The sequence below is a fragment of the Platalea leucorodia genome (genome assembly GCF_965183815.1).
Source record: "Platalea leucorodia genome assembly, chromosome: 4".
Taxonomy (NCBI): Eukaryota; Metazoa; Chordata; class Aves; order Pelecaniformes; family Threskiornithidae; genus Platalea; species Platalea leucorodia.
The window spans coordinates 127,245,652-127,270,838 of record NC_138826.1 but is presented as its reverse complement, the minus strand read 5'-3'; the positions used below and the strand labels follow the sequence as shown (position 1 = coordinate 127,270,838).

The 25,187-nt window shown below is 48.4% G+C and overlaps 1 protein-coding gene across 6 annotated transcripts in view; it reads right to left on the bottom strand.

The window, feature by feature from the left end:
• The window catches only part of PPP6R2 (protein phosphatase 6 regulatory subunit 2), a 111,663-nt gene that overhangs the window by 79,924 nt on the left and 6,552 nt on the right, over positions 1-25,187 (bottom strand). For 4 of the 6 annotated variants that reach the window (XM_082308183.1, XM_082308178.1, XM_082308182.1 and 1 more), the window contains exon 2: positions 1,364-1,496. The exons of 1 other annotated variant lie outside the window; for it this stretch is intronic. The gene's annotated coding sequence lies outside the window, so the exon portion shown is untranslated. Of the gene's footprint in view, positions 1-1,363; positions 1,497-5,038; positions 5,058-25,187 lie in introns of those variants that run through there. One more of the 6 variants, XM_082308180.1, reaches the window with a different exon arrangement.

The following is a 25,187-nucleotide window of genomic DNA, read 5'->3' as shown; positions in this document are numbered from 1 at the left end:
AACCCTGTGGAACTTAGTGCCATGGACCTAAGTTACGGAGTCCAGAAGCTCAGCTGAGCTCAAAACCTCCGCTGGTTAAGCAGTTCATAGAAAACAGATTTATAAAGGACCCGCCAATGTTTTACAGCCACCGCTGTTTCAGAAAAGTCGCTTTCCTAGGTGCCTGTCGGAAAGTGGGAGTGCCTGCCCCGCATTTCTACCATTTGAACTTCCCCCAAGTGCATCGTGAGCAGGAGCAGGTATCGGTGGGTCCTGAGCAGGTATCGGCGGGTCCTGAGCCAGCAGGACCTCAAGGATGACTGTCATTTGCCAGACTGGGCTACGCTGTTATTTCCAACTACTGGTTTTTATTTCTCTACATCTCACTGGCACAGATGACTACAAACGTCCGGGTACCATCCACGCGCTGTAGTTCCTAGACGGCGCCCAGCACAATTTTCACCAATTTCAAGCCCTCAGGTCTGACATGCAACGTAACTAGAATCAGCTCCATCAGCAGTAGCATCTCTACTCACAGCTCACCTAAAGCCTGCCGCAACAAAACTTGGGGTCTCCTCCTTCTTTTAGGAGCTTTAAAGCGCCTTTAATTCATAACCTATTCTCCTGGGAAACCTTGCTTTACGTAAAACGTCTTGCCTTGGTAGCATTAAGAAAGCTTTTCCTAACTGAATTACCAACAGGAAAACGACCGAGTCAGCCAGCTCCGCTGCCGGCACCGGGAAGGGTCGCAGTGCTCCCGCAGGCAGCCCGTCCATCTCCCAGTAATCCTACGGCAGTGAATCCCCAATGTAATGACAGGCTGCACGAGAGGGCAGTTCCTCGTGCTTGCTTTAAACTGCCTGCCTGCTAACTTTGTTGGATGCTTCCAGTTTCTCACCTTACGTAAACCAGTGAGTAACCGCGGCCTATTCACTTCACTACCCCAATGAGAAAACGTACTGCCTGTCATTTCCATAGTGCTACTTCTTGGAACGGCCACAAGCAGTTCCCAGAAGTACAGATAGCCACCAGAAAGAAAAAAAGAAGTTTCATCATCTTCCCACCAATTATGTACATTAAATTAGAGCTCCAGTTTTGAGAAGCACTAACCAGTTAAACCTGGTTTTAGGGAGTAACCTGACCAACGTACCACGACTAGGCTGCAGACTCGACAACGGCGGAGGAACCGAGCTTCTTGGCTGTACGGAACCAGCTCTGAATCTCATCAGCAGGACCATCCCAGTGACACTACCCTTCCCTCCCAAATGACTCCAGGTATTAACTATCAAGAACAATCTCGCTAGCAGCCACCAGAACACATAATACAGCATTATAAAGCACGTTGTCATTACTGAGCTTAAAAAGGAAAGGTAGATGCGCATACCTTCAGTAGAAGTTATTTCAAACGTGAAATCTTCTCCGCGGACAGAGAAACATTTGGGTTACAGTTCCTGGAATATACCCAGCTTCAGAAAATTCTTTTCATCCAGTGTGAATTCTTTCTCAAGCTTCCTATCCTGGAAAATATTTTAAAAAGTTACTATTAACCAAAGGTAACCGAGGGCCAAAGATTTTTCTCCCTAAACAAACTTCCACATAACCTCTCAGCCCGAAGAAAAATTTCAGCAGGACCGTAGGTGACGAACACTCTTTGCAAGGCCATCACCACGTCAGACACGCTCCTGTCGGTTACCACCCCTGCGGAGCACCACGAACCCTCACACCACGCCGTGACAACAGAGGGGTTAACAGCCCCTTCCCCTTCGTAGCCCTCGACTCAGCTGGGAGACTTGTACCTCCTTCAAGAACACATTTGTTTTCTTGACATCACTTCAAAAGAAAGTTGGAGGTTGCCAAGGAAACCTAACGGTCATTTTCGCTTGTTCCAGGACTAACTACAGCAACAATACACGTATTTCACATTCGGTCTGGGGCCCCCTCACCTTCAGGAGGCAGCGAGGCACTCGCCTCCAGAAGAGGGTTCACAGCGGTTTCAGAAGGTGAATCACAGACGGGAGGCGGGCAAGAGAACTAAGCTTGGCTTAGCCTGCCGAGCTCCCCCACAACTGACAGAGCTGGGCTTAACCAAGCCTCTCTCCGGATCCAGGTATTCCTTTTGTACGGGGGGGTTACGGCCAAAGAGAAGATAACAGCAATCGGCCCCTGCGTGGAATGGGGACGTTCCCACGCTACCCCAACCAAAAGCTTTCTTGGGGCAAACACTCCACCTATCTCAACAGCCTTACAAACCCCAGTGTCAGACCTGAGAAGGCACGACAGCCTAACAGAGAGCCCTCGCAGAAAACACTTTATCTCCTCATCCCCTTATCAGTAATTGCTTAACTGGAGGTGCAATATTCACCCAAAACCGAAGTCATCACTTCGAAGGGACAGCGTACACGATTTCATCGTGCATGCTGAAGGTCTGTACACGTGATGCCTTCTTTTTCCCCGGCATTTGTCCTACAAAGTCTTTTAAACATTATAAATGATAAACTGAACATAAAATGGTGCAGCACAGATTTAAAATCATAACCCGAGGCCCAACAATGAAAGTGCTGCTCTGAAAACAGACTGAACTGTTTTCCGGAGCAATCACCGTACACACCTCGGATGGGGCCAGAACGCAGCAAGAACGCTTCGAGACAGAGCCTGAGAAAGAGCTACACTTTTTGACTCTACATACCCCCTTACAAGCCAAGCTCTGTTTTGGAAATTAATTTGTAGTTGTGGATCTTTGCTGTATTTCCACTTAAAAGCAAAGGGTGAGAAGAAAACCTCTGAAAAATGACTAAGTTTGGCAGAGCGTAATTATTACTTAGAAGCTACTTTATTATGGAAATGCAAAACATCTGTGCCATTCTGACACTTTTGTTTGGTGTGCCTGTGGTCAACACAAACCGTGCTTGGCTCCACAAGACAGGCAGCGTCACTTCAGCCCCGATCCTGTTAAGCTCGTGCTTAAGCCACGGCACAACAAGCCGTCCTCTTGGACGTAGTGAGCCCGAAACCCAGGCACGTGCCTACAAGTTTACATGATCTCCATGAAGGCGGTCGGCAGAAGAGCAAGCCGACTCCAGGAGCGGGCTCTCCTCGACACCAAGCCACGCAGCGAGCCCCGGGAAGCAGCAGCAGCACCCGTCCTGTTCGCGCTGGACGTGCGTTCGCAGCAGCGTGTCCTCAGGACACCACCAAGTCGCACCTTGCTGAAACGGCCTTCCCGGATTACGGAAAGAAGGAAACAAGCCGACGTGACATTGTCTTGCACACTGGAAAAGGAGTAAGAATTTCATCTCTAACATTTCAAGTGACTGACGTCAGCCTCAGTTAGATCTGTCATCTTTAGTCTTTATGCTGTATTCATCTCAATTTCCTCAATAGTTTTTTAATTTAAACAGTCGCTGAATGAATTTCCAAGAGTGGTAGGACAACTGGATCTGCTGTACTTCCACACAGCTGAAACACAGATTTGGATGATGTGGTTCATTACTTTCTCCCATTCTCAATAGATACTGCTGAGGTTTCAGCCTTATTCTCTTCCGAGACATGTACTTTATTTTATCTGACAACCGACTTGAAACAAAGCGCAATAAAGTAGTTAAAGTAAATAAGAGTTTATATTTTCTACCCTCTCTCCTAGTAATTTTAATTTTTTTGCGAAACTCACTGCATGTTAACCAGCTACATACACAGACGTGTTCAAAAACTCAGCACAGTATACCCATAGAGAAGTTCAGTTTTGAAGTCAAACCATGCACGGGTTTCTACGTTGTCAAAAACAAAGTGTCTCATTTCTAACAGGAGAAACCATCCACCTCAAAGTAACAGCTACTGTCTCCAGTGATCTCCTGAAATAGGGCAGAGAGAATAAACCCCGCAGATCAAACACACTCCCCGTACTCGCAGATGTCAGAGGAAACGTAATCTGACTCAGGCTATGAATTTTACAACGTACTGCAGACAGAGCTCGCCACGGTTCCCTACAGTACAGGCACGGCAGTAGCAAGGTGAACGGACAGCTCGTAGCAAATTCTTTTTAAAAGCATCCGTACGGAGACGGAAGCACTCCTAGGTTCCACAATGAACTGATTAAGCACGTGCGGCTTCAGAAAAGCAGAACCACCCCAAGTCTTACTGGTGTCCCAGGAGCTCTCACCTTTGGGAAAACCACATCACTTCACAGAAACACCTAAATATGGGTCAGTGCCACTGGACTCCTACAGTAAGGTACAGCTTTTCGGCGTGGGGAGACACAAATTTGAATTAGGTTAAATTGGAGCTGACTGCCTTCCTTACTCCAACAGCGCATTTTTGATTCTTTGGAAATCAAATGTTTGTGGATGCTACCGTGCTAGACCTGCTCCTGTTCTTCAGGCCTCCAGCATGCACATCCCAGGTGAAGTTCGCAGTGAAAGTACTCGCTGGTAAGGCAATTTGCCTGAAAACAATCAATAGGAAACGGATTATCTTGAATGACAATCACCAGAATTCACTGCCATGCCATAAAAGCCAAGAGTTTTGTAAAATCCTACAGCTCTCTGGTTTAAATGGGTAACGAAGCCTTGGACAGCTCAAAGATGCAGATGGAAACACTTTGAAAGAACAAACATAAATCCTCACGACATAGGGAACAAGCCAGCTGCTCAGCGGCTGTCGCTAAGTAGCTGACGGGGGGGAGAGGGGCTCGTGGTGGGGTTTGGGGGTGGGAGAAGTGGCCTCGTTCGTTTAAGTCCGCTTTGCGTTCCACAAAGAAAAGCTTTTCACGTGTGCTCCACGTCAGTGCCCGAGACGGGACATGAACGGAGCCAGCCTGGTGAGCCCCAGCACCCCGTGCTCCTCGGCACCCCCGTCTGCAGGCACGGCACAGAGCCTGCTTTCACGATCCGGCACGGGGAAGCCCCGGCACCGCGCCGAAGGGCCTCCGAGGGCCGGGCACCACTGACCAACGCTACCTGCACGTTACCACCGCCCTGACCAACGCCTACCTGCACGTTACCACCGCCCTGACCAACGCACCGTTTCGTGCCACCGCGTGGTGCCGTTACTTTGTCATCATTACCTGTCTTGTAGTCACGTATCGCTGGAAAAAGGGAATGCTCTCAGTTATGCAAGCAACTGGTGACGTTGTTGCGCAAAGAATGAGAGGCCGACAAATCTGCTGTTCAGCATTACTTAATGATTTCCAGCTTCAAAGTAGTCACACGCCAGCCAAACCTTTCAGATAGTCCTAAGAACCAACAAGGCAGAAAAAAATTGAACCACTTTCGCTTCATGAAGGAACGTTGGCAAAACGCCCAAGCAACTTGCCCAAAGTTTAGCGTGAGCAAAATCTAAAGGAATTCAAGAGACTGCTGATTTACAGCTCCTTTCATTAGGCTGCATTTGTTTCCAAATATCCAAAGTAACTAAAAATAGCCGTGTGTCTTTCATATAGCAAGACATGCTTCCAAACATATTAACTCAAAGATGCAAATTAAAATATCAATCAAGAGTGAAAGTCCAGTTTGCGTATAGTTTGGTTCTAAGTCACTATGAAACTAAAGCGTTGCAGCTTTTCCATACGTTTCTCTTCAACCATCCTGCGGGTAGAGCCTGCTTCCCTACCACTGCTCCTCCTTGCAGTCCTTGAGACAGCAGGGTTTGGAGAGATATTCCGCAGCCTTTTTATGGAATCCACTCAGATTATTAAAGCTCATTAACAAACAGTCTAAAATCCACTGTATAAACCTCTATAAAGCCTTTGAAAGAGCATCTACACTTTAGCAAGTCAGGGGAAAAAACGTTACAAACATCCCAGCTTCTCAACTCCCTCCTGAGCCCTCTTCAGGAAATCTCCACCTGAAGAAAGACCTGCTGAAGGATCTGCGCAACCTATTATACGTACCCCTCTATTACTTTGGGTAGCATATGCCAAGACGACGTATATAATAATGGAAAAGCAGAGCGCAGGCACTATGCAGGAAGGACCAGCACTATACACCCACAGCTCAGCCCCTCTGCTAGGAGCCGACCTGGGTCCGGCAGAGCTGGGCAGCTCTAGCCCGGCGTCCCCCCGGCTGTGCCCGGCTCCCCAGGCTGCCGCGGGCCGCACGAGCGCACGGAAGGAGCTCAGGCCTGGGGCAGGAGGGTCCCCAATGTCTCTGCTGGAGAAGGGCGACTCGGACCCAACCTCGAGAGCCTGCAGAAGTCAGCCCGAGCCCAACCAAGACAGCAGCACGCCTGCAGCATGGGCACCAGGAGAGCCTGGATGCTTCCCGCAGCGCTCCTCTGCTTCGAAAAGGAAGACATTAAAGGAAGACATACAGGCATGGGGAGGAGCGGCTGGGAGCTGCCCGGCGGGAAAGGGCCTGGGGGTGGTGGTTGACAGCTGCCTGAACATGAGCCAGCAGGGTGCCCAGGTGGCCAAGAGGGCCAGTGGCATCCTGGCTTGTGTCAGGAATGGTGTGGCCAGCAGGAGCAGGGAGGTGATGGTGCCCCTGCGCTGGGCACTGGTGAGGCCGCCCCTCGAATGCTGTGCTCAGCGCTGGGCCCCGCACCCCAAGGCGGCCATGGAGGGGCTGGAGCGTGGCCAGAGCAGGGCAGCGAGGCTGGGGCAGGGGCTGGAGCACAAGGCTGGGGAGGAGCGGCTGGGGGAGCTGGGGGGGCTCAGCCTGGAGAAGAGGAGGCTGAGGGGAGCCCTCATCGCTCTCTGCAACGGCCTGAAAGGAGGCTGGAGCCGGGGGGGTCGGTCTCTGCTCCCCAGGAACAAGCGATGGGACGAGAGGGAACGGCCTCAAGCTGCGCCAGGGCAGGTTCGGGTTGGATATTAGGAAGAACTTCTTCCCAGAGAGAGTGGTCAGGCCCTGGCCCAGGCTGCCCAGGGCAGGGGTGCAATCACAGCCCCTGGAAGCGCTCAAAAACGCGTGTGGATGTGGTGCTCAGGGACAGGGTTTGGAGGTGGACCAGGCAGTTCGGTGAACGGTTGGACTCGATGATCTCAGGGGTCCTTTCCAACCTTAATGATTCTATGATTGAAAAGAGAGCACGTGTAAGGAAGTCGTTAGTAAGCAGAGAACTCTCCTTGGGCTCCTCCTGCTTTGGTATCTGCTACTACGGGGAAGGAGGGAGAAGCGATCAAACTGCACCCAGGCCCCCAGAGGCTGGAACGCTGCTCCCCTGCAGCGAATCCACAGGCACAATCCCCATTAACTGCCAGTACAGGAGGACTGTTTATCTGGAAAAGGCATCTGCAGAGGAAAATATTGAGGAGACTGAGAATTCCTAGACAGAAATAATCAAAAGGTACATTTAATGCTTGATAAAGAGCATCTCTGGCTAGCTATTCTAACGGCCTGGGCCAGCAAGAGGGAACCTCTGGCCTGCCGCAGGTGCGCCGGCGGCACCTCCCAGGAGTCAGGAGCAGGACACAGTGTATGAAAAAAAGGACGTGCGTGTTTTGAGAATACTGTATAAAAGCAGCTATTTTTAAAGAACTTAAAGTCTTCCCACTGCCTTAGTTACTTTCATATGGTTGATCAGAAATATCAAGCAAGATTATAGCTTATATAAAAGGTTGAATTTAGTTAATGCCCCACAAGAGTTTAAAGTTAGAATTTTAGCTATCCAAACTAAGGGAAAAAAGCATTTCTGCAGGGTGTCTGCATTGCAATTAAAGAGCTAAACAAAGGAACAGGTAGCTGCCATAAAAACAATAACAGCCAAACAATTCTCTAGGCAATTGTATCTCCACTTGCATGTATTTTGGAATTCATTCAGCCACTTCCCACCTACTTTAAGAGCGGTCACAAAAAAAAGTTATCATAATCCAAAGAAAAAAAAAAAAGCCCAGTATAAGGCAGTCATCCTTTCCATCTTTTCCTCTCCGGTGCAGCAAGTGAGAAGTGCAAGTCCTGTTTCAGACAGTCCGGAGACTTGCCCATTCCTGGGATTTTATACCAGCACCCCTTGCATCAAACTTCTGAAGTTGGGGTTTTTTGAGGTCATCCACTCTTTCCTAACCCTACTTCTCGCAAGATAACGCCACCAGGAATTCAGGGATAGAAGGGTGTAATAGCCGTAAAATTGTCAAGGAGAGTAACAAAAAACCCCTTATTTATTACTTCCAAAAGATGGGTGGGAAGTCAGGATACCTTTTATGTCTTCTAGAAACCTGCCAAGAGTTCAGCCTCCACAGAAGACAATGATTTGTCCCGCGGTCCTCAACACGCCGCTGTCAGCTCTAGTACCCGCGCTGGACTAATTTTAGTCCACGAAATCCTGCATCCTGCTACTAACCTACATGCAGCCCCGAGATCACTTAGTCGACGTTTGGTCTTTTCCGCTTCCTCATTTCCCAACAGAAATTAAAAATTAAAAAAAAAAAAAAAAATCATCCACCAACTCTTCAGAGACTCAGCTGTAATATGGGAACTTAAATATTCCCATAGTCACTGGTTATAACAGTAAATAAATACAACAGCTCACACAAACGAACCACTGCACAGCTAATGGATACTCCTGGCGGTTGTTAGTGTACGCTGAGCAGTATGCACGGTGCTGTTTTTTCAGAAACCAGGCTGCAAACAAAGCTATAGGGAATCCTCCTCCAACTTCCACTTCACGTCAGAAGAGAATTTGGCTCCCTGAACATTTCCAGAGCATTTGACATTTTACAGAAATTGCTGAAATTAAAAACAAACAAAAAAAAACCCAAAAACAAAAAACCCCCAACCAAACAAACAAAAAAACCAACAAAAAAACCCAAGAAACAAAATTTTATTTGCGGACAAAACCAAACCCATCTACCATCCTTTTCAATGATGTATGCTTTGAAATAAAGGTTCCTGTCTCACTACAGACTAAGCGTTGTCCTTGCTGAGTTTGAAGTCATTGATGGCATTTTGGAAAGAGCTGAAACCAGCTGCATCTCCCTGCGTTTTCCCAGGCCGCAGATGCACAGCGCCGGATCCGAGGGGCCTGTATCGCCACGCTTCTCCCCAACAACCACGGCGTCTCGTGCAAAGATCTGCTTTCGTTTTAATACTTCCCACAGAGAGCAAAATAGTAATCTTTGGGTTTATCAACCCCTTAGGAAAATTTTCAGTATCGACAGTGTTTCTGCAGCAACAGTACTGCCTGGAGTCCAATCTCGGCTGTTTTACCGTAGTCCTTCAGTCACATCCAGGGTATGAAACACCATTTACAGTCAGCAACTCGTTTAATCTTAGATCAACATTTTAATATTATTGTACTTTTCCGGTAACAGAAGGATTGCTTTAAATAATGAGTGTAGGTATAGACCCTCCCCTTTCAAGAGACTATAAAATATTTGCCTTTTCCCACTCTCCCTGGAGTTCATTTTCTATCCTAACCGTAACAGCGGACAGCCTGCTCCTCTCTACCCGAATGCCGATTGCTGTTCCCAGCCTCTGCAATTCATTTCTCAGACTTCACACGCACACACACGCTCTTAACAGAAAATATCAGTTTAAAACACATCCTTTATAAATTCAGGTTCAGAGCGACTGCAAATTTATTTTCCTCTCCATCTGGACATTTGCAAAATGATATGCAAATCATGAGATACATGAAATGATACCGGTAATTATAGAAGTAACCGAGACCAGTTACTATTTTAAACTTTTGGCCAAGCGCTGTGAATGTCTTTCACAGAAGCTGACCCATCCACAAAACCAGCATGTTACGGCGACAGAGCTCGCACGAAATCTTCTCCAAACTGGTCGGTACAACGCAGGACGAACGCGAAGCCCCGTGGGTTTTGAGTCAGACGAGACGAGCGGAGAAGGCCCCATCGGCAAGGTCAGGCGCAGCCAGGTAACGACGAGCAAGCCGCAGGTTATCCAGCGCGGTTATTTATGGCAACGAACTGCCAAACTGCCAAAAGGCACCCGAGCTGCAGCAGGGAAGGAAATCAAGGACGGTGTTTTACTGTCAAATGTGCCGGCCAATGGAGCGTACTGCTCTTTCACACTCCCAAGCCGATACTTTAAGTCAGCTATAATCCATTTTAAGAATCTGTCAAGCCACTCAGTAACTAAACAAGCCGAGGAAAGTTGCCAGTTTAATACATAACACCACGCTGTTACCTCACAAGAATTTACATTTTCAGTATTTTTATCACCAAGATCTTCTCAAGAAATTCGATAATTTGGGTTATCAAGATTTTTTGACTGCACAACTTAGGTTGCCTAAAAAGGGCCCAATTTTCCAGAAGAGTTAAGTAAACACCCTCCAAAATTCAGAGCACACTGTAATGTCTCAAGTCATCCGTGCCAAAGCCTGCAGACACATCTGGAAGTCTTTCTCCTGTGAGTCCTGGAGAAAGGAGACAGAAAGCCATCATCCTGGACCCAGCTCATATCAAAAAGAGCACAAGACACTCTTGAGAATCACCCTTGTTTATCCAAGCTCTTGTTCTAGAAAACTGTCTGTATACCACTCTATCCTGAACAAAAACCGATTTAAACTCAAGCAAGAAGTAAAAGAACGGATGAGCTATAGCTGCACTTCAGCCACATCATCCGAGACCAACGTCTGTTCAAACAGCGCAAAGCCCCGCGTCGCTGCTGCTCAGAGACCGAAGAAAGTTCAGGCAAAACTACCGCAGACCTCGATCCCCGGCTAAGTACAGTCCCTAGCGCCGCGCCGGGTAGGCACACCGCGTCACAGCTGGTGAGGATAAAAGCAAGCCGATTAAACTCATTCTACTTAAAAAGAATTTAAAGTTTTAGTTTTACTATGCAAAATCCACAATGAATTAATAACGCTTGTTCATATTCCGCAGTGCTAAAACCCGAGCCTGCTAAACTCCTCAGGCAGGCTGCGACGAGCACACCTAGGCGCAGGCCACGGGGACAGGACGAAATCTGTCAGCACACCAGACAAAATTCCTTGCTAGAAAAATAAAATAAAAATCACACAGAGCCCAAGGCTGACAACATCTACTTCTAGAAGACGCACAAACGTATAAAAATACTACCTAAAACTTACCATGCTCCTGACTGAAGGCACAAGAAGAATTTAGTTCAACGCAAACATGCAGTTATAAGAACGTGGCACGCTAGGCAGTCTAGAAGTAATTCCGATAAAACCTGGAAGTATCGAAGCTTCTCTACATTTCACCATAATCTCTCACGCATCCTCCGCGCTTCAGGCCTTGCTGCCGGGGTCTCTTCACCTCGATTTTCTCCTCTCCCGTCGTTTGCAAAAAACCCAGGGCTGTCAGTGGTTTCCATCTATTTGTTCAATAGCACAGGCAATGCCTTACATTTGTCACAGCGAGAAGAAAAAGGCACATGGGAAATAATTTAATCCTGCGTCAGTTATTTGCCCCAACTGAAACGGGTGCTTCTGAACTACGGCTCTCCAACGGCTCAAGCCAATCTCTGAATTCACTCTGCCACGTCTCCTCCCTTGGACGAGCACCACTGCTCGCCTAAGCCCTTCCCGTGCCAGCCTCGGGCGCCGAGCGGGCAGGAAAATCCCAGCGAGGCGGTAAACGGCTGTTTTGCCCAATTTAGTGCCCAGGACCTCACCAAGCGTTCACAAAAAAAACCTGTGCCCGAAAGGCACTAACTGCTATGAAACCACACTAAGTCTAAGCAAACGCATGGACACCAAACTCTGGTCACGCTGTTCTTCTATATTCACCCACAGACAGCGCAATCTGAACAGCATAATTCAGCATCGAATTGATAGACCGCAACCAAACAACTAGGAAGACTGCTCAGCTTAACTTCCCCAGTCTTGAAAGACTCGTGGCTGGACTTACAAAGACACACGGCCTCTGCCTCCTTAAGCCAGGTCGTACAACAGCTCAGCGCGCCCGGGCACTCGGCACGTGTTGTCAAGCTTCAGGACTCCCTGCTCTCCCCAGAAGTGCGTTCACAGGGTACAGCACATACGCACTTCGTGACCGAACCTGCAGCTGAAAGGGAAGAAGCCCCGCCGGACACAGAACCGCCGAGCGCTGCCGGGAAAGGTGCTTCCAGCTACCGCTGCAACCAACGGCTGCGAATGGCACTCCTGCAAAAGCCAGTCAGAAACGCCTCCGAGTAAAAAACCACGCCACACTGGGTACACCTCTAGAGTATCACCCCTGTTCTTGCTTGGTTTTGCTTCTAAGAATTGAACAGAAAGAGGCAAGAATGTCTTATTTACTTCTAGATAAGCATTTTAGGATGCCGTCTGAACTGATGATCCCAGGTGAGATACATGCATAGTACCAAAATTACAAAAAAACCATAAAGAATACACAGAGAAATTATGTTGCAAACAGGAAAAAGAAAAAAAAAAGAAACACGCTCTTTCCAGAAGCCTTACTTTTAAGGTCTGTCAGCTGTGCATATGGCAAGAGCAACGCTCTTTCTGAAATGAGTGAAACTGCAAGCAAGGCTCCTGATGTGCACTAGCACTTAACATCAACTTAATGATTTTTTTTAAAAAAGGAGCTTCCCTATTATACTGACAACTATTTGCATGCCATTTTCTCTGAAATTCAACTTGCATAACAAGAGCTCTGAGAACATTTCTTTTTGTACTACCAGAGAAACAACTTTGCAGAGTAAATGGAAAAAGTGTCTGGTTCCAAATCCTCCAAGGCGGCTTTGGCAGCACGCTGCTGACAAGTAGCGCACTCCTAGGCCTCGGGTCCCTGGGAAGCTAGGAGGAGGGCGAAAAAAGGGGGGGAAAAAAAAAAAAAAAAAAAAAAGGAGCACTGCTAAGTTGTTTGGTACCTATTAAGAGAGTTACTGGCTAAGCAGCCAGAAGAAATGTGTCTGGCGAGCTCTGACAGTAACATGTTTTGCACCAACAAAAAGGCTACAGATCTCCCGGGCAGCCTTCCACAGAAGCCTAACTTGCCAGAAGGCATCAGAAATAAATAAATTTACCAACTAAAAAGATGCTTGGTCTCATTTTTGCTTCATCCCATTCTTTTTACTATCACTTCTTTTTAAAAAGCCTTTCCCAATTTAAGAAGACCACTGTACAAACATCACCCACGGAACAGCTCTGAAGCGGAAAAAGTGGCCGGTGACCAGAAAGTCTCCCTTCCTAAAGAAAGTCCTGGTATGACTCCAAGGGGTATTTCGGGCTAAGGGGGAGAGGACGGGGGGACAGGGATAGTGGGAGAGTTTCCATTTTGCCTGCAGCTGAAACCGAGCCAGAACCAGGGCTGGCAGGCAGAAGGGAAAGGTTCCTTACGTTCCCCCGGGGTCTCCTGAACACACCGACTTCGAACAGAAATCTGACATTTTCCCCTGAGCACTGACAGCCTTCTTTAAGGCTCTTTTCCCCTTGCTTCCAGCAGCATTTTAAACCACGTTCTCCTGCTGGAAGCAAATCTATTTAGAAATTTTTGTAACATCTCAGAGAATACTTTCAAAGCATCTCGGCCAGCCTGCGGCAGCCCCGGCGCACACTTCCACACCAGCGGCCCCTGGAGAGCCAGAACCACCCCACCGCCGCGCCGGGCACAGCCGGGGGGAGACTGGGAAAGGCGCCGAGCCCAGGCCGAGCCCGGCGCCGCAGGACACCCCCCACCACCTCGCACCGGGCTGGCACAGAGAGGCCCACCACCACGGTGGCTATTTGCAGACGCAAAAGCGTCCACTGCCAACCCAGACAACCGGCACGCCGATTAGATGCTTCTGGGTGAAGGGACTGTCCTGCTTATTCCCATTTTCAACATTCTGGTTTTCTTCACTTTCCCTCTGATGGTCAGGGCAGGGCGCGTTCAGATAGAAAACTCAATTCCCCCATTTCTGGGAAGAGTATTTCCCACTTGAAGTAGATTAAAAGAAAACCAGCAAGCATGTGGACTGTCATAGAACCAGTCCATTAAATGTCGTTCAAAACTGAAACTGATACAAAGTTAATTGGCAAACAACAGTACAGCTAACGCTAACTCTGCAAAAGCCAGGAAATATAAAGCAAAAATACCACCAACCACACTCTGCTGTACTGACTACGATCTCTGCAACTGGCACGCACCCACCGGGGACGCACCGCAAGAATGATTCAGACCGTTTTGCACGAGCTGATAGAAGGAGAGAGCAACGCCGTCGTCGCGTGGGCTGCGGCGTGGCCCGCGGAACTGGATGCTTCACCCTGACGCCTGTGCAACCCTGGGCTCGGGACAGCCGCGCTGCCCCGTTCGCAGGCCACCCCCGGCGGGCGCCGGGGCTCGCGCTGCCGCAGGAGACACGACACGCTGCGCACTCCTGTGCCAAAATACAACAGCGCAAATAAAGTCAACGGGCTGTTCCTGTGGAGGACTACAGCCCGACGGCGGTCTGGGGGCACGCAACAGTCCTCAAGTGCTTGCTGCCCTGTACGGTACGGTTTGAGAGGCTCCTTAAGACACAGTAAAGACACGGCAGCTTCATGCAAATTAAGGACGGTTAATTAAGCACCATTTACAGTTTAGCAGCTTTCACCTTAACGAGGATATGAGCCAGCAGTTTCCTGCGACAGCAACAGCCACAGGACGGAGCAGACAGAAGGGTATCTCTGGAGAGCGCCCAGCCCAACCCGCTGCCTTTCAAAGCAGGGTCCTGGCTGCCCAGGACCGTGGCCAGGCAGGTTCTGAACGCCTCCACCACCTCTCTGGGCAGCCTCTGCCTGCGTTCAACCACCCTCACGGTAAAAACATGTTTTCTTTCATTCAGTTTACCGGATTCCAATTTGTGCCCACTGCCTTAGAATCATAGAATCGTTAAGGTTGGAAAAGACCCTTAAAATCGTTGAGTCCAACCGTTAACCTATCACTGCCAAGGCCACCACTAAACCATGTCCCCAAGCATCACGTCTATCCGTCCTTTAAACACCTCCAGGGATGGGGACTCAGCCCCTGCCCTGGGCAGCCTGGGCCAGGCCCTGACAGCCCTTTCGGGGAAGGAATTTTTCCCAATACCCAACCCAACCCTGCCCTGGCGCAGCTTGAGGCCGTTCCCTCTCGTCCCATCGCTTGTTCCTGGGGAGCAGAGACCGACCCCCCCGGCTCCAGCCTCCTTTCAGGCCGTTGCAGAGAGCGATGAGGGCTCCCCTCAGCCTCCTCTTCTCCAGGCTGAGCCCCCCCAGCTCCCCCAGCCGCTCCTCCCCAGCCTTGTGCTCCAGCCCCTGCCCCAGCCTCGCTGCCCTGCTCTGGCCACGCTCCAGCCCCTCCATGGCCGCCTTGGGGTGCGGGGCCCAGCGCTGAGCACAGCATTCGAGGGGCGGCCTCACCAGTGCCCAGCACAGGGGCACCATCACCTCCCTGCTCCTGCTGGCCACACTGTTCCTGATACAGGCCAGGATGCCATTGGCCCTCTTGGCCACCTGGGCACCCTGCTGGCTCATGTCCAGCGGCTGTCGACCAGCACCCCCAGGCCCTTTCCCGCCGGGCAGCTCCCAGCCGCTCCTCCCCACGCCTGCAGCGGTGCCTGGGGTTGCTGTGCCCCCAGGGCAGGACCCGGCCCTGAGCCTTGCTGCCCCTCACCCCGTGGCCTGGGCCCATCGCCCCAGCCTGGCCAGGGCCCTCTGCAGAGCCTCCTGCCCCCCAGCAGATCAACGCTCCCGCCCAACTTGGTGTCATCTGCAAACTGGCGGAGGGTGCCCTCCATCCCCTCGCCCAGCTCATCAGTGAAGATGTTGAACAGGACCGGACCTTGTCACTGGGCACAACCGAGGAGAGCCCAGCTTCATCTTCTTTACTCCCCCACGAGGGATTTATACACATTGACGCGGTCCCCCCCAGGCCATCTCCTCTCTAGGATGAACAGCCCCAGCTCTCCCAGCTCCCCTCGCGTGGCAAACGCTCCAATTACTTAATCAACTTTGTGGCTCTTTGCTGGACTCTCTCCGCTACGTCCATGTCCCTCCTGCCCTGCGGAGCCCAGCACTGGACTCTGCACTCCAGACGTGGCCCCACCAGTGCTGGGCAGATGGGACGGATCACCTCCCTGACCGGCTGGCAACGCTCCGCACATTTCACCCTTTCAGAAAATATACTGGTATTTGTCAAGGGACAGGTGAGTGTGCATCATTCAAACGGGGAAGAATCAAGCTTTTGAAGATGCAAGTACTTCACAGCTGAGCTCTGCACCGGAGGTGACCAGAACAGTATTATGTGTTTAGGAGCAGAAACAAGGAAAGAGTTGTTAATCAATCTGTTCAAAACAACTGAGAAATATACTCCAGGCACACTAACAATATCTTTGAAATAATTGTTTCTCCAGCCCCTACCAACCACCAGCTGCTGTGTTTGAAGGGATTTTACCCTGGTCAGACCTTGATGGTGTTTTAACCTACACTGCACAGAGCATGAATTAGATGTTACCATCTTCAGAGTGTATTTTAATGCCTCAGGTTCTCTCCTGCTGCTGCTAAGGCCTAACAGCATTCAACTATTTCTTTTCTTCTGCTGTTGCACACACCACTTTGGTTTCTTGAGGATTTAAGCGCTGTGTCCTGTCAAAGACAACGGCTTGCCATACACAGACTACCTGCGTTACAGTATTCTGCATTACACTACTTCCAACCTCTTGGTACTGAAGCATCAACGCAGCGCTGCGGTTTGCACCTCCGCACCCCAGGCTGCCATCCCTTCAAACCCCGCTGCGATCGCCTCTCCCCAGGACGAGGGTACCGGCTGTTGCTTGTTGCCTCTGCCTCCGCAGTTCACCGTGACCAGTACCCCCAGTCCCACCACCATCCTGCCCTCACCTTCCAGCTCCGCGACCCCACCGCTGCCAGCTGAACGCCTCCCACCCCTCAGGACAGCCCCAGGCCTGTTACAGGTGGAGGTGGCACAGCACAGTACGAGCCGCGTTCTGGCAGAGCCTGGATCCGGCACCGTGCCCTGCTGCTGAAGCACGCCCACAACACAGGTAATCGAGGACTTCCAGCAATCTGCTCCGCTTTGGGTTCAAACCGCTCAGAGCCCACGTTTCAGTCTGTCAGGGGAAGAGAAGCATGAGCTACTCAATTATTTCTAGAGCTGGCTCTCCATCTCTTTAGGATCCGACTTCAGACTCCTTAGGAATGCACTCAGTGCTTGTTTCCAAGATGAAACAACGCTGATAAAAAATTTCCTCATTCATCTTATAGCCAAGATTAAATCAAAGATCTGTATCGATTCCTCTTATACTCACACAAGGCATGAAGAACGGTGAAAAACCCCAACAGAGAAGAGAAAAGGCTTGCTACCTAAATAAATACTACAGCTCGAGAAGAGAGATTTTTTTCAGATTATTATGAAATTATACCCGAGAGGTGTGGGGTTCTCCTGACAAAGGAAAGCAGTACTGGGGATTGCCTCCCGTATCTAATAAGCGCTGTTGAAGGCCACCACTATACGGAGAACTGCCTTTCAGGCAGTCACCCACCTCCTTCCTACCAGCTACACTTGTCCTGGGAAGCAGCTGTCCAGGGAGCCACAAGAAGGCAAAATAAAAAGTTAAAAGGCAGAAAGTACAGAACGCCTCCTCACCAACCTTCTGCTTCTTTCTAGCCCACCTAATCTGTAATTTGGAAGGACTTAACTTCATTAATAGGCACTGCTCCAAATTCAAATTGGTATCATGTCCGCCCTTGGTAGTCATGCTACCTTTGACTGCTATCGAAAATTCAACCTTATTACAGAGGAGCCTCTCTTACCTGGAAGAACGTTTTCCTCTTTCGAAGCCTGCTTGCAGACACTTCTGAAAGCCAAGCCTTGGCAGGCTTTACATCAGTCCCTCCCCAAGCATAAGAGTGTCACATCAACCCAACAACAACAAAAATAGACGTTATGGAGTGTTATCTGACATGCCCCACATGCTTTCACAACTAATGCTAACATGGGTAGGCATTATTTTAAGTACAGTCTGTTGCGAGCAATAAAGCCCAAAGCATAGGAGTCAAATAGCAAGATACAAATCTGTCTTCTAGTGGTACACAGGCCTTAATCTCCCAAGATCAAACATTCAGGCAAATCTGCTCCAACTTTGGTGCCACACTGAAACTGCAGCTTAATACTACAGTGAAAGACTAAGCACAAAGCCACGAGAAAAACAGAAACCGAGGTTTGGGTTACAGCCTGTGAAATAAATAACAGTTCACATAGCAAACCAAAGCAGGCCCTAGATGTAAGAATGCAATTCTACAAGCAATAGCTGCAGTAAGTTAAGGAACTAAGCTGAAATGAGCAGCTGTCCTTAATACAGGAGCCTGAGCCCAAACCAGCCTTCTCTGTTCCCAAAGTAAGGTCCTGCAAGGAGCCCACCCTCACTCGGCACAGCTAGCTAGGCGCTTAGTGGCAATAAAGCCAAGGGACGCTGCCTATGACGGGTGCTCTACAAAGTTCTGCAGGAGGCACCGCTGCAGTTTCAGGACACCTTTAGAAGTCGCAGGACAGGAATAAAACAACTATTTTAACATATTTTACATATTCTCATCCGTCACTATTCTCTTTGTTCCCTTCCCTCACTCATTTGCCCGATTCTTTTGTATGAACTCTGAATAAGAGGCAAAGCAGGACAGACTGGAGCCCTCAGAGGCAATGGTGGCTCCAGCAACCGTCCACACCCCGCCCAGTTAGCACGTGCATCCCACTGGACATAAAACTCTTACAATCTCGGCGATTTCTGCCAGGCTCCGACTGCACATGTACACATCAAAGTCTCAAGAACATAAAACACAGAAATGAATTACAGCCTTTATTCCCTCCTACAACCCAGCATACAAAATTATAAATTGTCTCTATTGAACTCAGCTAGCTTTGTAGTTAGCTATTATCATAGCATTGGGATAACTTAAATACGTAAACCTGTGAAAATGAATATCTTACACCATGTTTCAGTCTTAGTAAAAAAAAAAATTGATTTAGTTTACCATTATTTTATTATTTCATCTTCCTTCCACCCCCTCAGTGTCTCATAACTTTCGGAGGCGAAGAGTCAAAAAGTCAGAAGCCTCTGTTTTGTACAGGCGAAGGACGCATCTCGGGGCGGGGGAAGAGTATTTGCCTGTAGGCCACTTGCAGAGCAGGCGGCCGGCAAAGCCCTGCCTCAACGGCAGAGGGGCTTGCCCAGGTCGCGCGGAGTGGAAGCAGCTTCCTCTAGCGCGTGCACCCCTCCGCTCCGGCGCAGGCGCCCGCTTCTGCCTTCCAGGCTTCGGCTGCTTGGGAGAGGGAAGGACAGGTTATCATCCCGCCAGACGCGGGCAAACACCTCCCGGATAACGAGGAGAAGAGTCAAATCTCCCAACTGAAATTTTTCACACTACATCAACCTGGCGTCCCAACCCCACGGTACCAGTTAAGCAGCGGTCACAATACACTTTAACAGCATTTTCAGCAAAGATTCAGTATCTGAATTTTAATATCTCAGTACTACCGAATCCTGCACCGTATACCCCGCCACGGTTACACTTCCCAACACGGAGAGACCTGTGCCCTACGCAGCAGTGCCGAAACCCACCCGGCAGCACCAGCCGGCTCTTAACTCGCGCTCCTCCTCCTGCCGTGGCACCCGCTCTGCAGCTCCTTCTCCCCAGCCTCTTCCTCGCAGCGTTCGGCACGGCGTCCTCCTGCCGCAGCGTTCAGGGTTCGCCTTTTGCCTCTCTCCACCCCCAGCATCAGAGAACAGGAGAGGGAAATGCCCGTCCCAAATCCCAACCTGCTCAGAAACCACGTGCGACCTCGGAGGGCGCCTGTACCGCGAGAGGCACTCGCGTCGCTCCGCGGCCACAGCAAGCGCGCGAGGAAGAAGATGGAAACTCTGAACCGAGGATTCTCTTCATCTTCAAACGTTACCATATAACGAAAGATGTGTTGCAGCTTCCTGACAGATTGCTTAGCCCGAGCTGTTGATTTGGAAACACTTAGATACACTTATAATTCTCAGATAAAATTTATTCTTAACCAAAATAGTGTTTCACCAGTTAACCAAGAGCCTCCTTTTGTTTTCCTCTTTGAGCTAGCGATACGAATTTCTTCATTTTTTTCTTCAGGCCTAACTGACAAACGAAGGAGCCGTCTATGCTTACATTGCTTGGACACAAACAGCAAATCCCGAGTCCTGCAGGAGAGAGTCTGCTATACCAGCACGGTAAGGCGCTGCGTTGGGGTTTTCTTCTTTTAATAAAAAACTGCTGCAGGCAAAAAATGATGAAGGCCTGCCTGTTGTACAAATACGCACACAAAATTAAGAGCTACTTCTAATTATTCTGTGCTTCTGAAGTTCCCTAATAGAGATGATATCAAGAAGTACTTTGTTTTGATGATCGACTTTATCCTCATCTAGTATCTAGTTAAACAGCCTTCTAATTGACGCCCTACCCCATGCTAAGGACAAAATTTGCACAGCTTCTTTATTTAAATGTTACCTTTTTAATTAAATTCAACACACCCAGACACTGAAGAAACTGCAGTGCTTCAAAAAAATGCAGGACAAAGCTAGCCAGAAAAATATACCAAACGCACCGTGAACATAATTGCACAAAAAAAAGTCTTTTTTTTGCCTAGGTCAGTCAAAAACATATGGAGCTAAACACACGCCAAAGAATTAACCTGAAGCTGGTAGGCTGCGAAGTTTATCTCTAAGGGCATAGTTATCTCAACATTTTTAACCTGTACTTCACTCCATGGCTAATAATTTAAGAAGATTAATAGCCAAACATTCCCAGCTCCTGCTCTCTGCGTGTGCAGCTCTGGAGCCCCCTCCCCGCGGGAGCAGGCACCAGCAGCAAGGTCTGCGAGGGACCCGGGGGCTTTCTGTGCTCCGCTTTAAAGAGTAACCTTTACGGGTAAGATTTGCATCTTGATTTGCATATTAAACAGCTAACACACAATCCTTGTTAAAACAGGCAAAACAAACTCAGGGGGTTTTTTTAAGTGGCGATTTACATCTCTCGCAGGACTCCTCGGCCGCCACTCCTCATTCACTCGCGCTGCTTACATTAATAAACAAGACTTTGATGCCACTTAGACTGTTTACTATGTGTTGTTTAAGCAACAAATTAAATTTTTTCCTGGATCACCACAGTTAAACCCTTCAGAAATAACTATTATTCATTAGACTATTATCTCAAAATTGAGATGCTGGTATTTACTGGGGCACACAAGCAGTGTCTTACAGAAAAGCCAGTTTGTCAAAGGCATTTACCACACTGATCCCGGGACCCCGGATATTTTATTTTTGCTGCGCACATGGAATAAGGCAATATTACAAAAGAGACATCACACCGCTCACACCGTTAGACAGCGAAGCAGCAGCGTTTGCAAACGGCGATCTCCTGTCGCGCTTTACAAGCGGATCGAGAGCTGCACGCTTCAGATACACCTATTTTATCAGGACCCCGATGTCCTCAAAACAGCGAAAAAAACAACTGCTCGCATTCCCTTAATGGTCCTTTACACAAGTTGAAAGCTTCAAAACTGCATTTGTGCCTCTCTCTACGGTTTTTGCATGCTGCAGTTTTTACCAGAATACCCTGATGTTGTGCCATTTTACCAACCAAACGACGTGGAAACAAGGCACAACGTTGCTTTGCCAAAACCGTAACAAACCAGCACCTTAAAAGAGGATATTAAACAACATACGCTTTTTAATTTCCTTAATCTTTCAGGACATCATACAGACACAGTCCACACAAAGTGTGCGTAGTTCTACAGTTAAAATAGATGTTAAGATGCTTCAGAAGAAAAATCTTACCTATGACAACGCACCACCAGCCTGTTTTCCCTGCATGGCACCACTTAAACTGTATTTATGGGCTAAGCTTCGTTCGTCACAAACCATCCTGAAAGGAAAACCACCATTTGGAAACCTCAGACCCACCCCTCGGAGTTCAAGGGGCTTCACCTGGACAAATCAACAGCAAAGCTCAGGTTGCTCTTGAAATCACAAAGCAGAATTACATGCTGCTGATGTTAGGCCATAGTTTGCCATGTATTTAAACCTGCACTGCTGAAAAGAAAAAAAAACTGTTTTCCTTTTCCATGCAGTATTAGCAGAAAAATATTCCAGGTGGGTGACTCCCCCGACGCGGCTGACAAGGCCGTGCACAAATGCCGGGGCCAACAAGGCGGGCGGCGGCGAAGCGACGGGGCAGGGGTACGAGCAGCAAGGAGGGGACAGCTTTTCGGCAGCAGTGCCCGCTTAAACGCGCGTCAAACGACGGCTTTAAGCACCGATTCTAAGAAGTCGTTCGCATTGTAACTAAATAGCCTTAATGATAACCAAAAACACTAATAAAAAGCACAGAATCTGTAACAGAAAAGGTGAAGATTTCAAATGACTGAAAAGGATGACGTTTATTTTTCCAAGTTTAATAAAGAATTCTAGGGATTGTATAAACTTTGGGAAAATAAATTAACATCACCCTTGCACAAAAGATGATCAGTAAGTACTCTTGGTCTCTATAAACACCTCAGAATGCAAATTATGATAGCTGCAGGAGCAGAGTATCATCTCAGCGATCGTCTCTGACTACCATAAAACCCTGTATTCAAGCTTGCATGCTCTTGCAACTAAATATTCAGTTACAAGGAGCCATCGTAAGATATTAATTTGCATATAATGCTCAAAGCCTATTTGAATAGCAATTCCCAAGCCAGAAACTCAGTTTCAAGCAGAGCGCGCCACGAGCAACAGGAACGTCTGCCCCATCGCTGCAGACCAGCGTCCGCCCCAGCGCCGGGAGCGCTCGCCGCCGTACCTTCCCGAAGAGCGCCCAGCGCCTCGACGGGCCTCGCCAGCAGCGCGGCTGGAGGGAGATCTCCTCCCGTTAATTTAAAACCCGACTTCTCAAACTATGAAGAATACAGGAGACTATCAATCCCTTCTGAAGATGGGAGAGTTCCTTTTGCTTTCTACAACTTCTGGAGGTAAGATGTGGGGGTTTTTCTCAGCTGGAAAATACTACAGTGACATTTAAAATAATGTTCTTGTTGCTTCTGTATCTGAATAGCACGATAAAGCACCACATTAAGAGATGCCCCTCCCAGCTGAGCGAGCTGGTACATTTACATGTGCAGGACAATGCTGTACGGCGACGCCGGCTCAAGTTTCGAAAACGGAGAGGGCACACCGGCCCCGCACCGAGCTGGCGCGAGGTAACGGGACTCCTTCCAGCCCCACGGCTCGTCCGCAGATCTCCGTGCATCGCATTCAGCCGCGCGGATCAGGCATAACCTCAGGAGCCCAAGCTAAATTTCCCCCCCCCGCTGCTGCATCTAACAGTCCAAGTAAGAACAAAGAAGTGGCAAAGGAAAGGGAAGCATCCTAGGTTTCAAGTAAGAAATATCGTTCTAGAGAAACAGCTTGTGGCATTCAGCCCCTGAAAGCAGGCAGCGTCGGCCGTCTCAGAATTAGGCACAGAAAAACCGGTATGGGGCCACAGGAGCATCATGTGCTGAAGGATGAGGGAAAATGCAGAAGGGTCTTCTCTCCATTCCACCACCGTACTTCCCAGCGGATCAAGGTGAGTTCAGCACTACACAAAGAAATGTTTTCCCTTCTTATTTAACAGGTAAAACACCCACACTAACTCTTGGCCTAATCAATAGCCCTTACATCAAGCTTGACAAGTTATACACACGCCAAAAATCGCGAACCAGAAATACATTTACAATTCCACGTGTCTCAGCGGACTTCCCCTTGCTTTTTTTAAATACAGCAGATGACCCAGTATGGTTTTCATCTTCTCTGCCCTGCTATTTTCTTTAATCACATGCCTCAAAATCGTCTCTAACACTAACACGCATAATATTTTGCCATTTTCAGGCATAACATCCATTCCAATAATTATCCTTTGGATGTTATTTTGGCTTACTACTTCACAGAGAGATGAATTTTCACAGGCCTTCCATCAACACTGCCTGGTCTTCCCCCACCTCTTCCCCATTAGGTGGCCAGAGCCTAAACCAGCCAATATACATAAATTGTAGGCATTTCCTTCCAGCAAGGATTGCCTGTCACGTATTAAACCTTAAACACGCAGGTCAGCAGAAGACTGCTGCTTTTTATCAAGGGCCTTTGAGATCCTCCCGCTTCTCCAGACACCAGGTCTGCCGCTTCCTTGTTAGTGATTTGGTGAAGTTTCTGCTTTTGCCAAAATAATGTATTTATGACGGGGGCCCAGTCCACCGCCTCTAACAACACGCCGTGATTACGCAACGGCATTTTCCTCACGTGGCCAATGTCTACTATGACTACCAGGAGATTCCGTTTCGCTTCACAGCTCCCTGTAAAAACTCAAGCATATATCCAAACCCCAAGTACACACTAAATACTTTTACTTGCTGTTCTCTTCTAAGACTGAAAACGATTAAATAGTTTTGTTCTTGGGAACTGCACCGCTTCATTCCAACATTTTCTTCCAGGTACTTAAAAAAAACAGCACTTATAAGCTCATTTCAATTGAGTAAAAAATTTCACTCATGAAAAATGAAGTCGAAGCGTTTTTTTTTCTGCAAAACAACATTCTTCAGCAGTGCTGCTATTTAAAAGGGAGGGGAAGAAGAGGACTGGGGAGGCCACGGACACGCTGGATGAAACCTTTCACACCGAAAGCACTACAGATATTAACACCAATTACTTGTAACAGTTATCTTACAGGCACTACTAGTTAGCTAAGAACAAAGATGACAAAAGTAACAGGAAAAACAGAAGTAATGAAATTAGCTGCCTATTTTGTAAGAGGAAACAGCGGGTACAGTGTAACATCAATGAAATCGAATATGCATTTATTCCTGGCACCGCATCCCTAAAACATTACGCGCCTTTCTGCAAAATTTGGCATCCTCAAGCCCCTTCGTATTTTTGTAAACTACTCTGCTACTTCATCCTTGAGTCTTCCCAAAACTCAGACACGTAGCATTCTCTAGGACTGGTCATCATTAAACAGCCTTTAGAAAAAGTACAAGGAAAAACTCAATATTTACATTTACTGAAACAGTGACAAACGCCTTTTCAGCTCAGGGTCCTCTTCACGCTAAGCACTGAAGAAACATGGAGAAATCTTGTCTTCTGCACCGTGGAGCTTACGGCTTATTTATGACCCAAACTAGGTAGACGATCACAACATATAGCTACTCCTCTGGCTAGCATCTGTCCGTCTCAAACAGAACCGGGGAAAACCAACTGTGCTGGTCATGTATATGACAAAAACTTAAGTTTGTTTGATTGTATTGGTCTTAAATAGGTAACTATATGACTCTGAATCATTTATAGACGCTGCTTTCA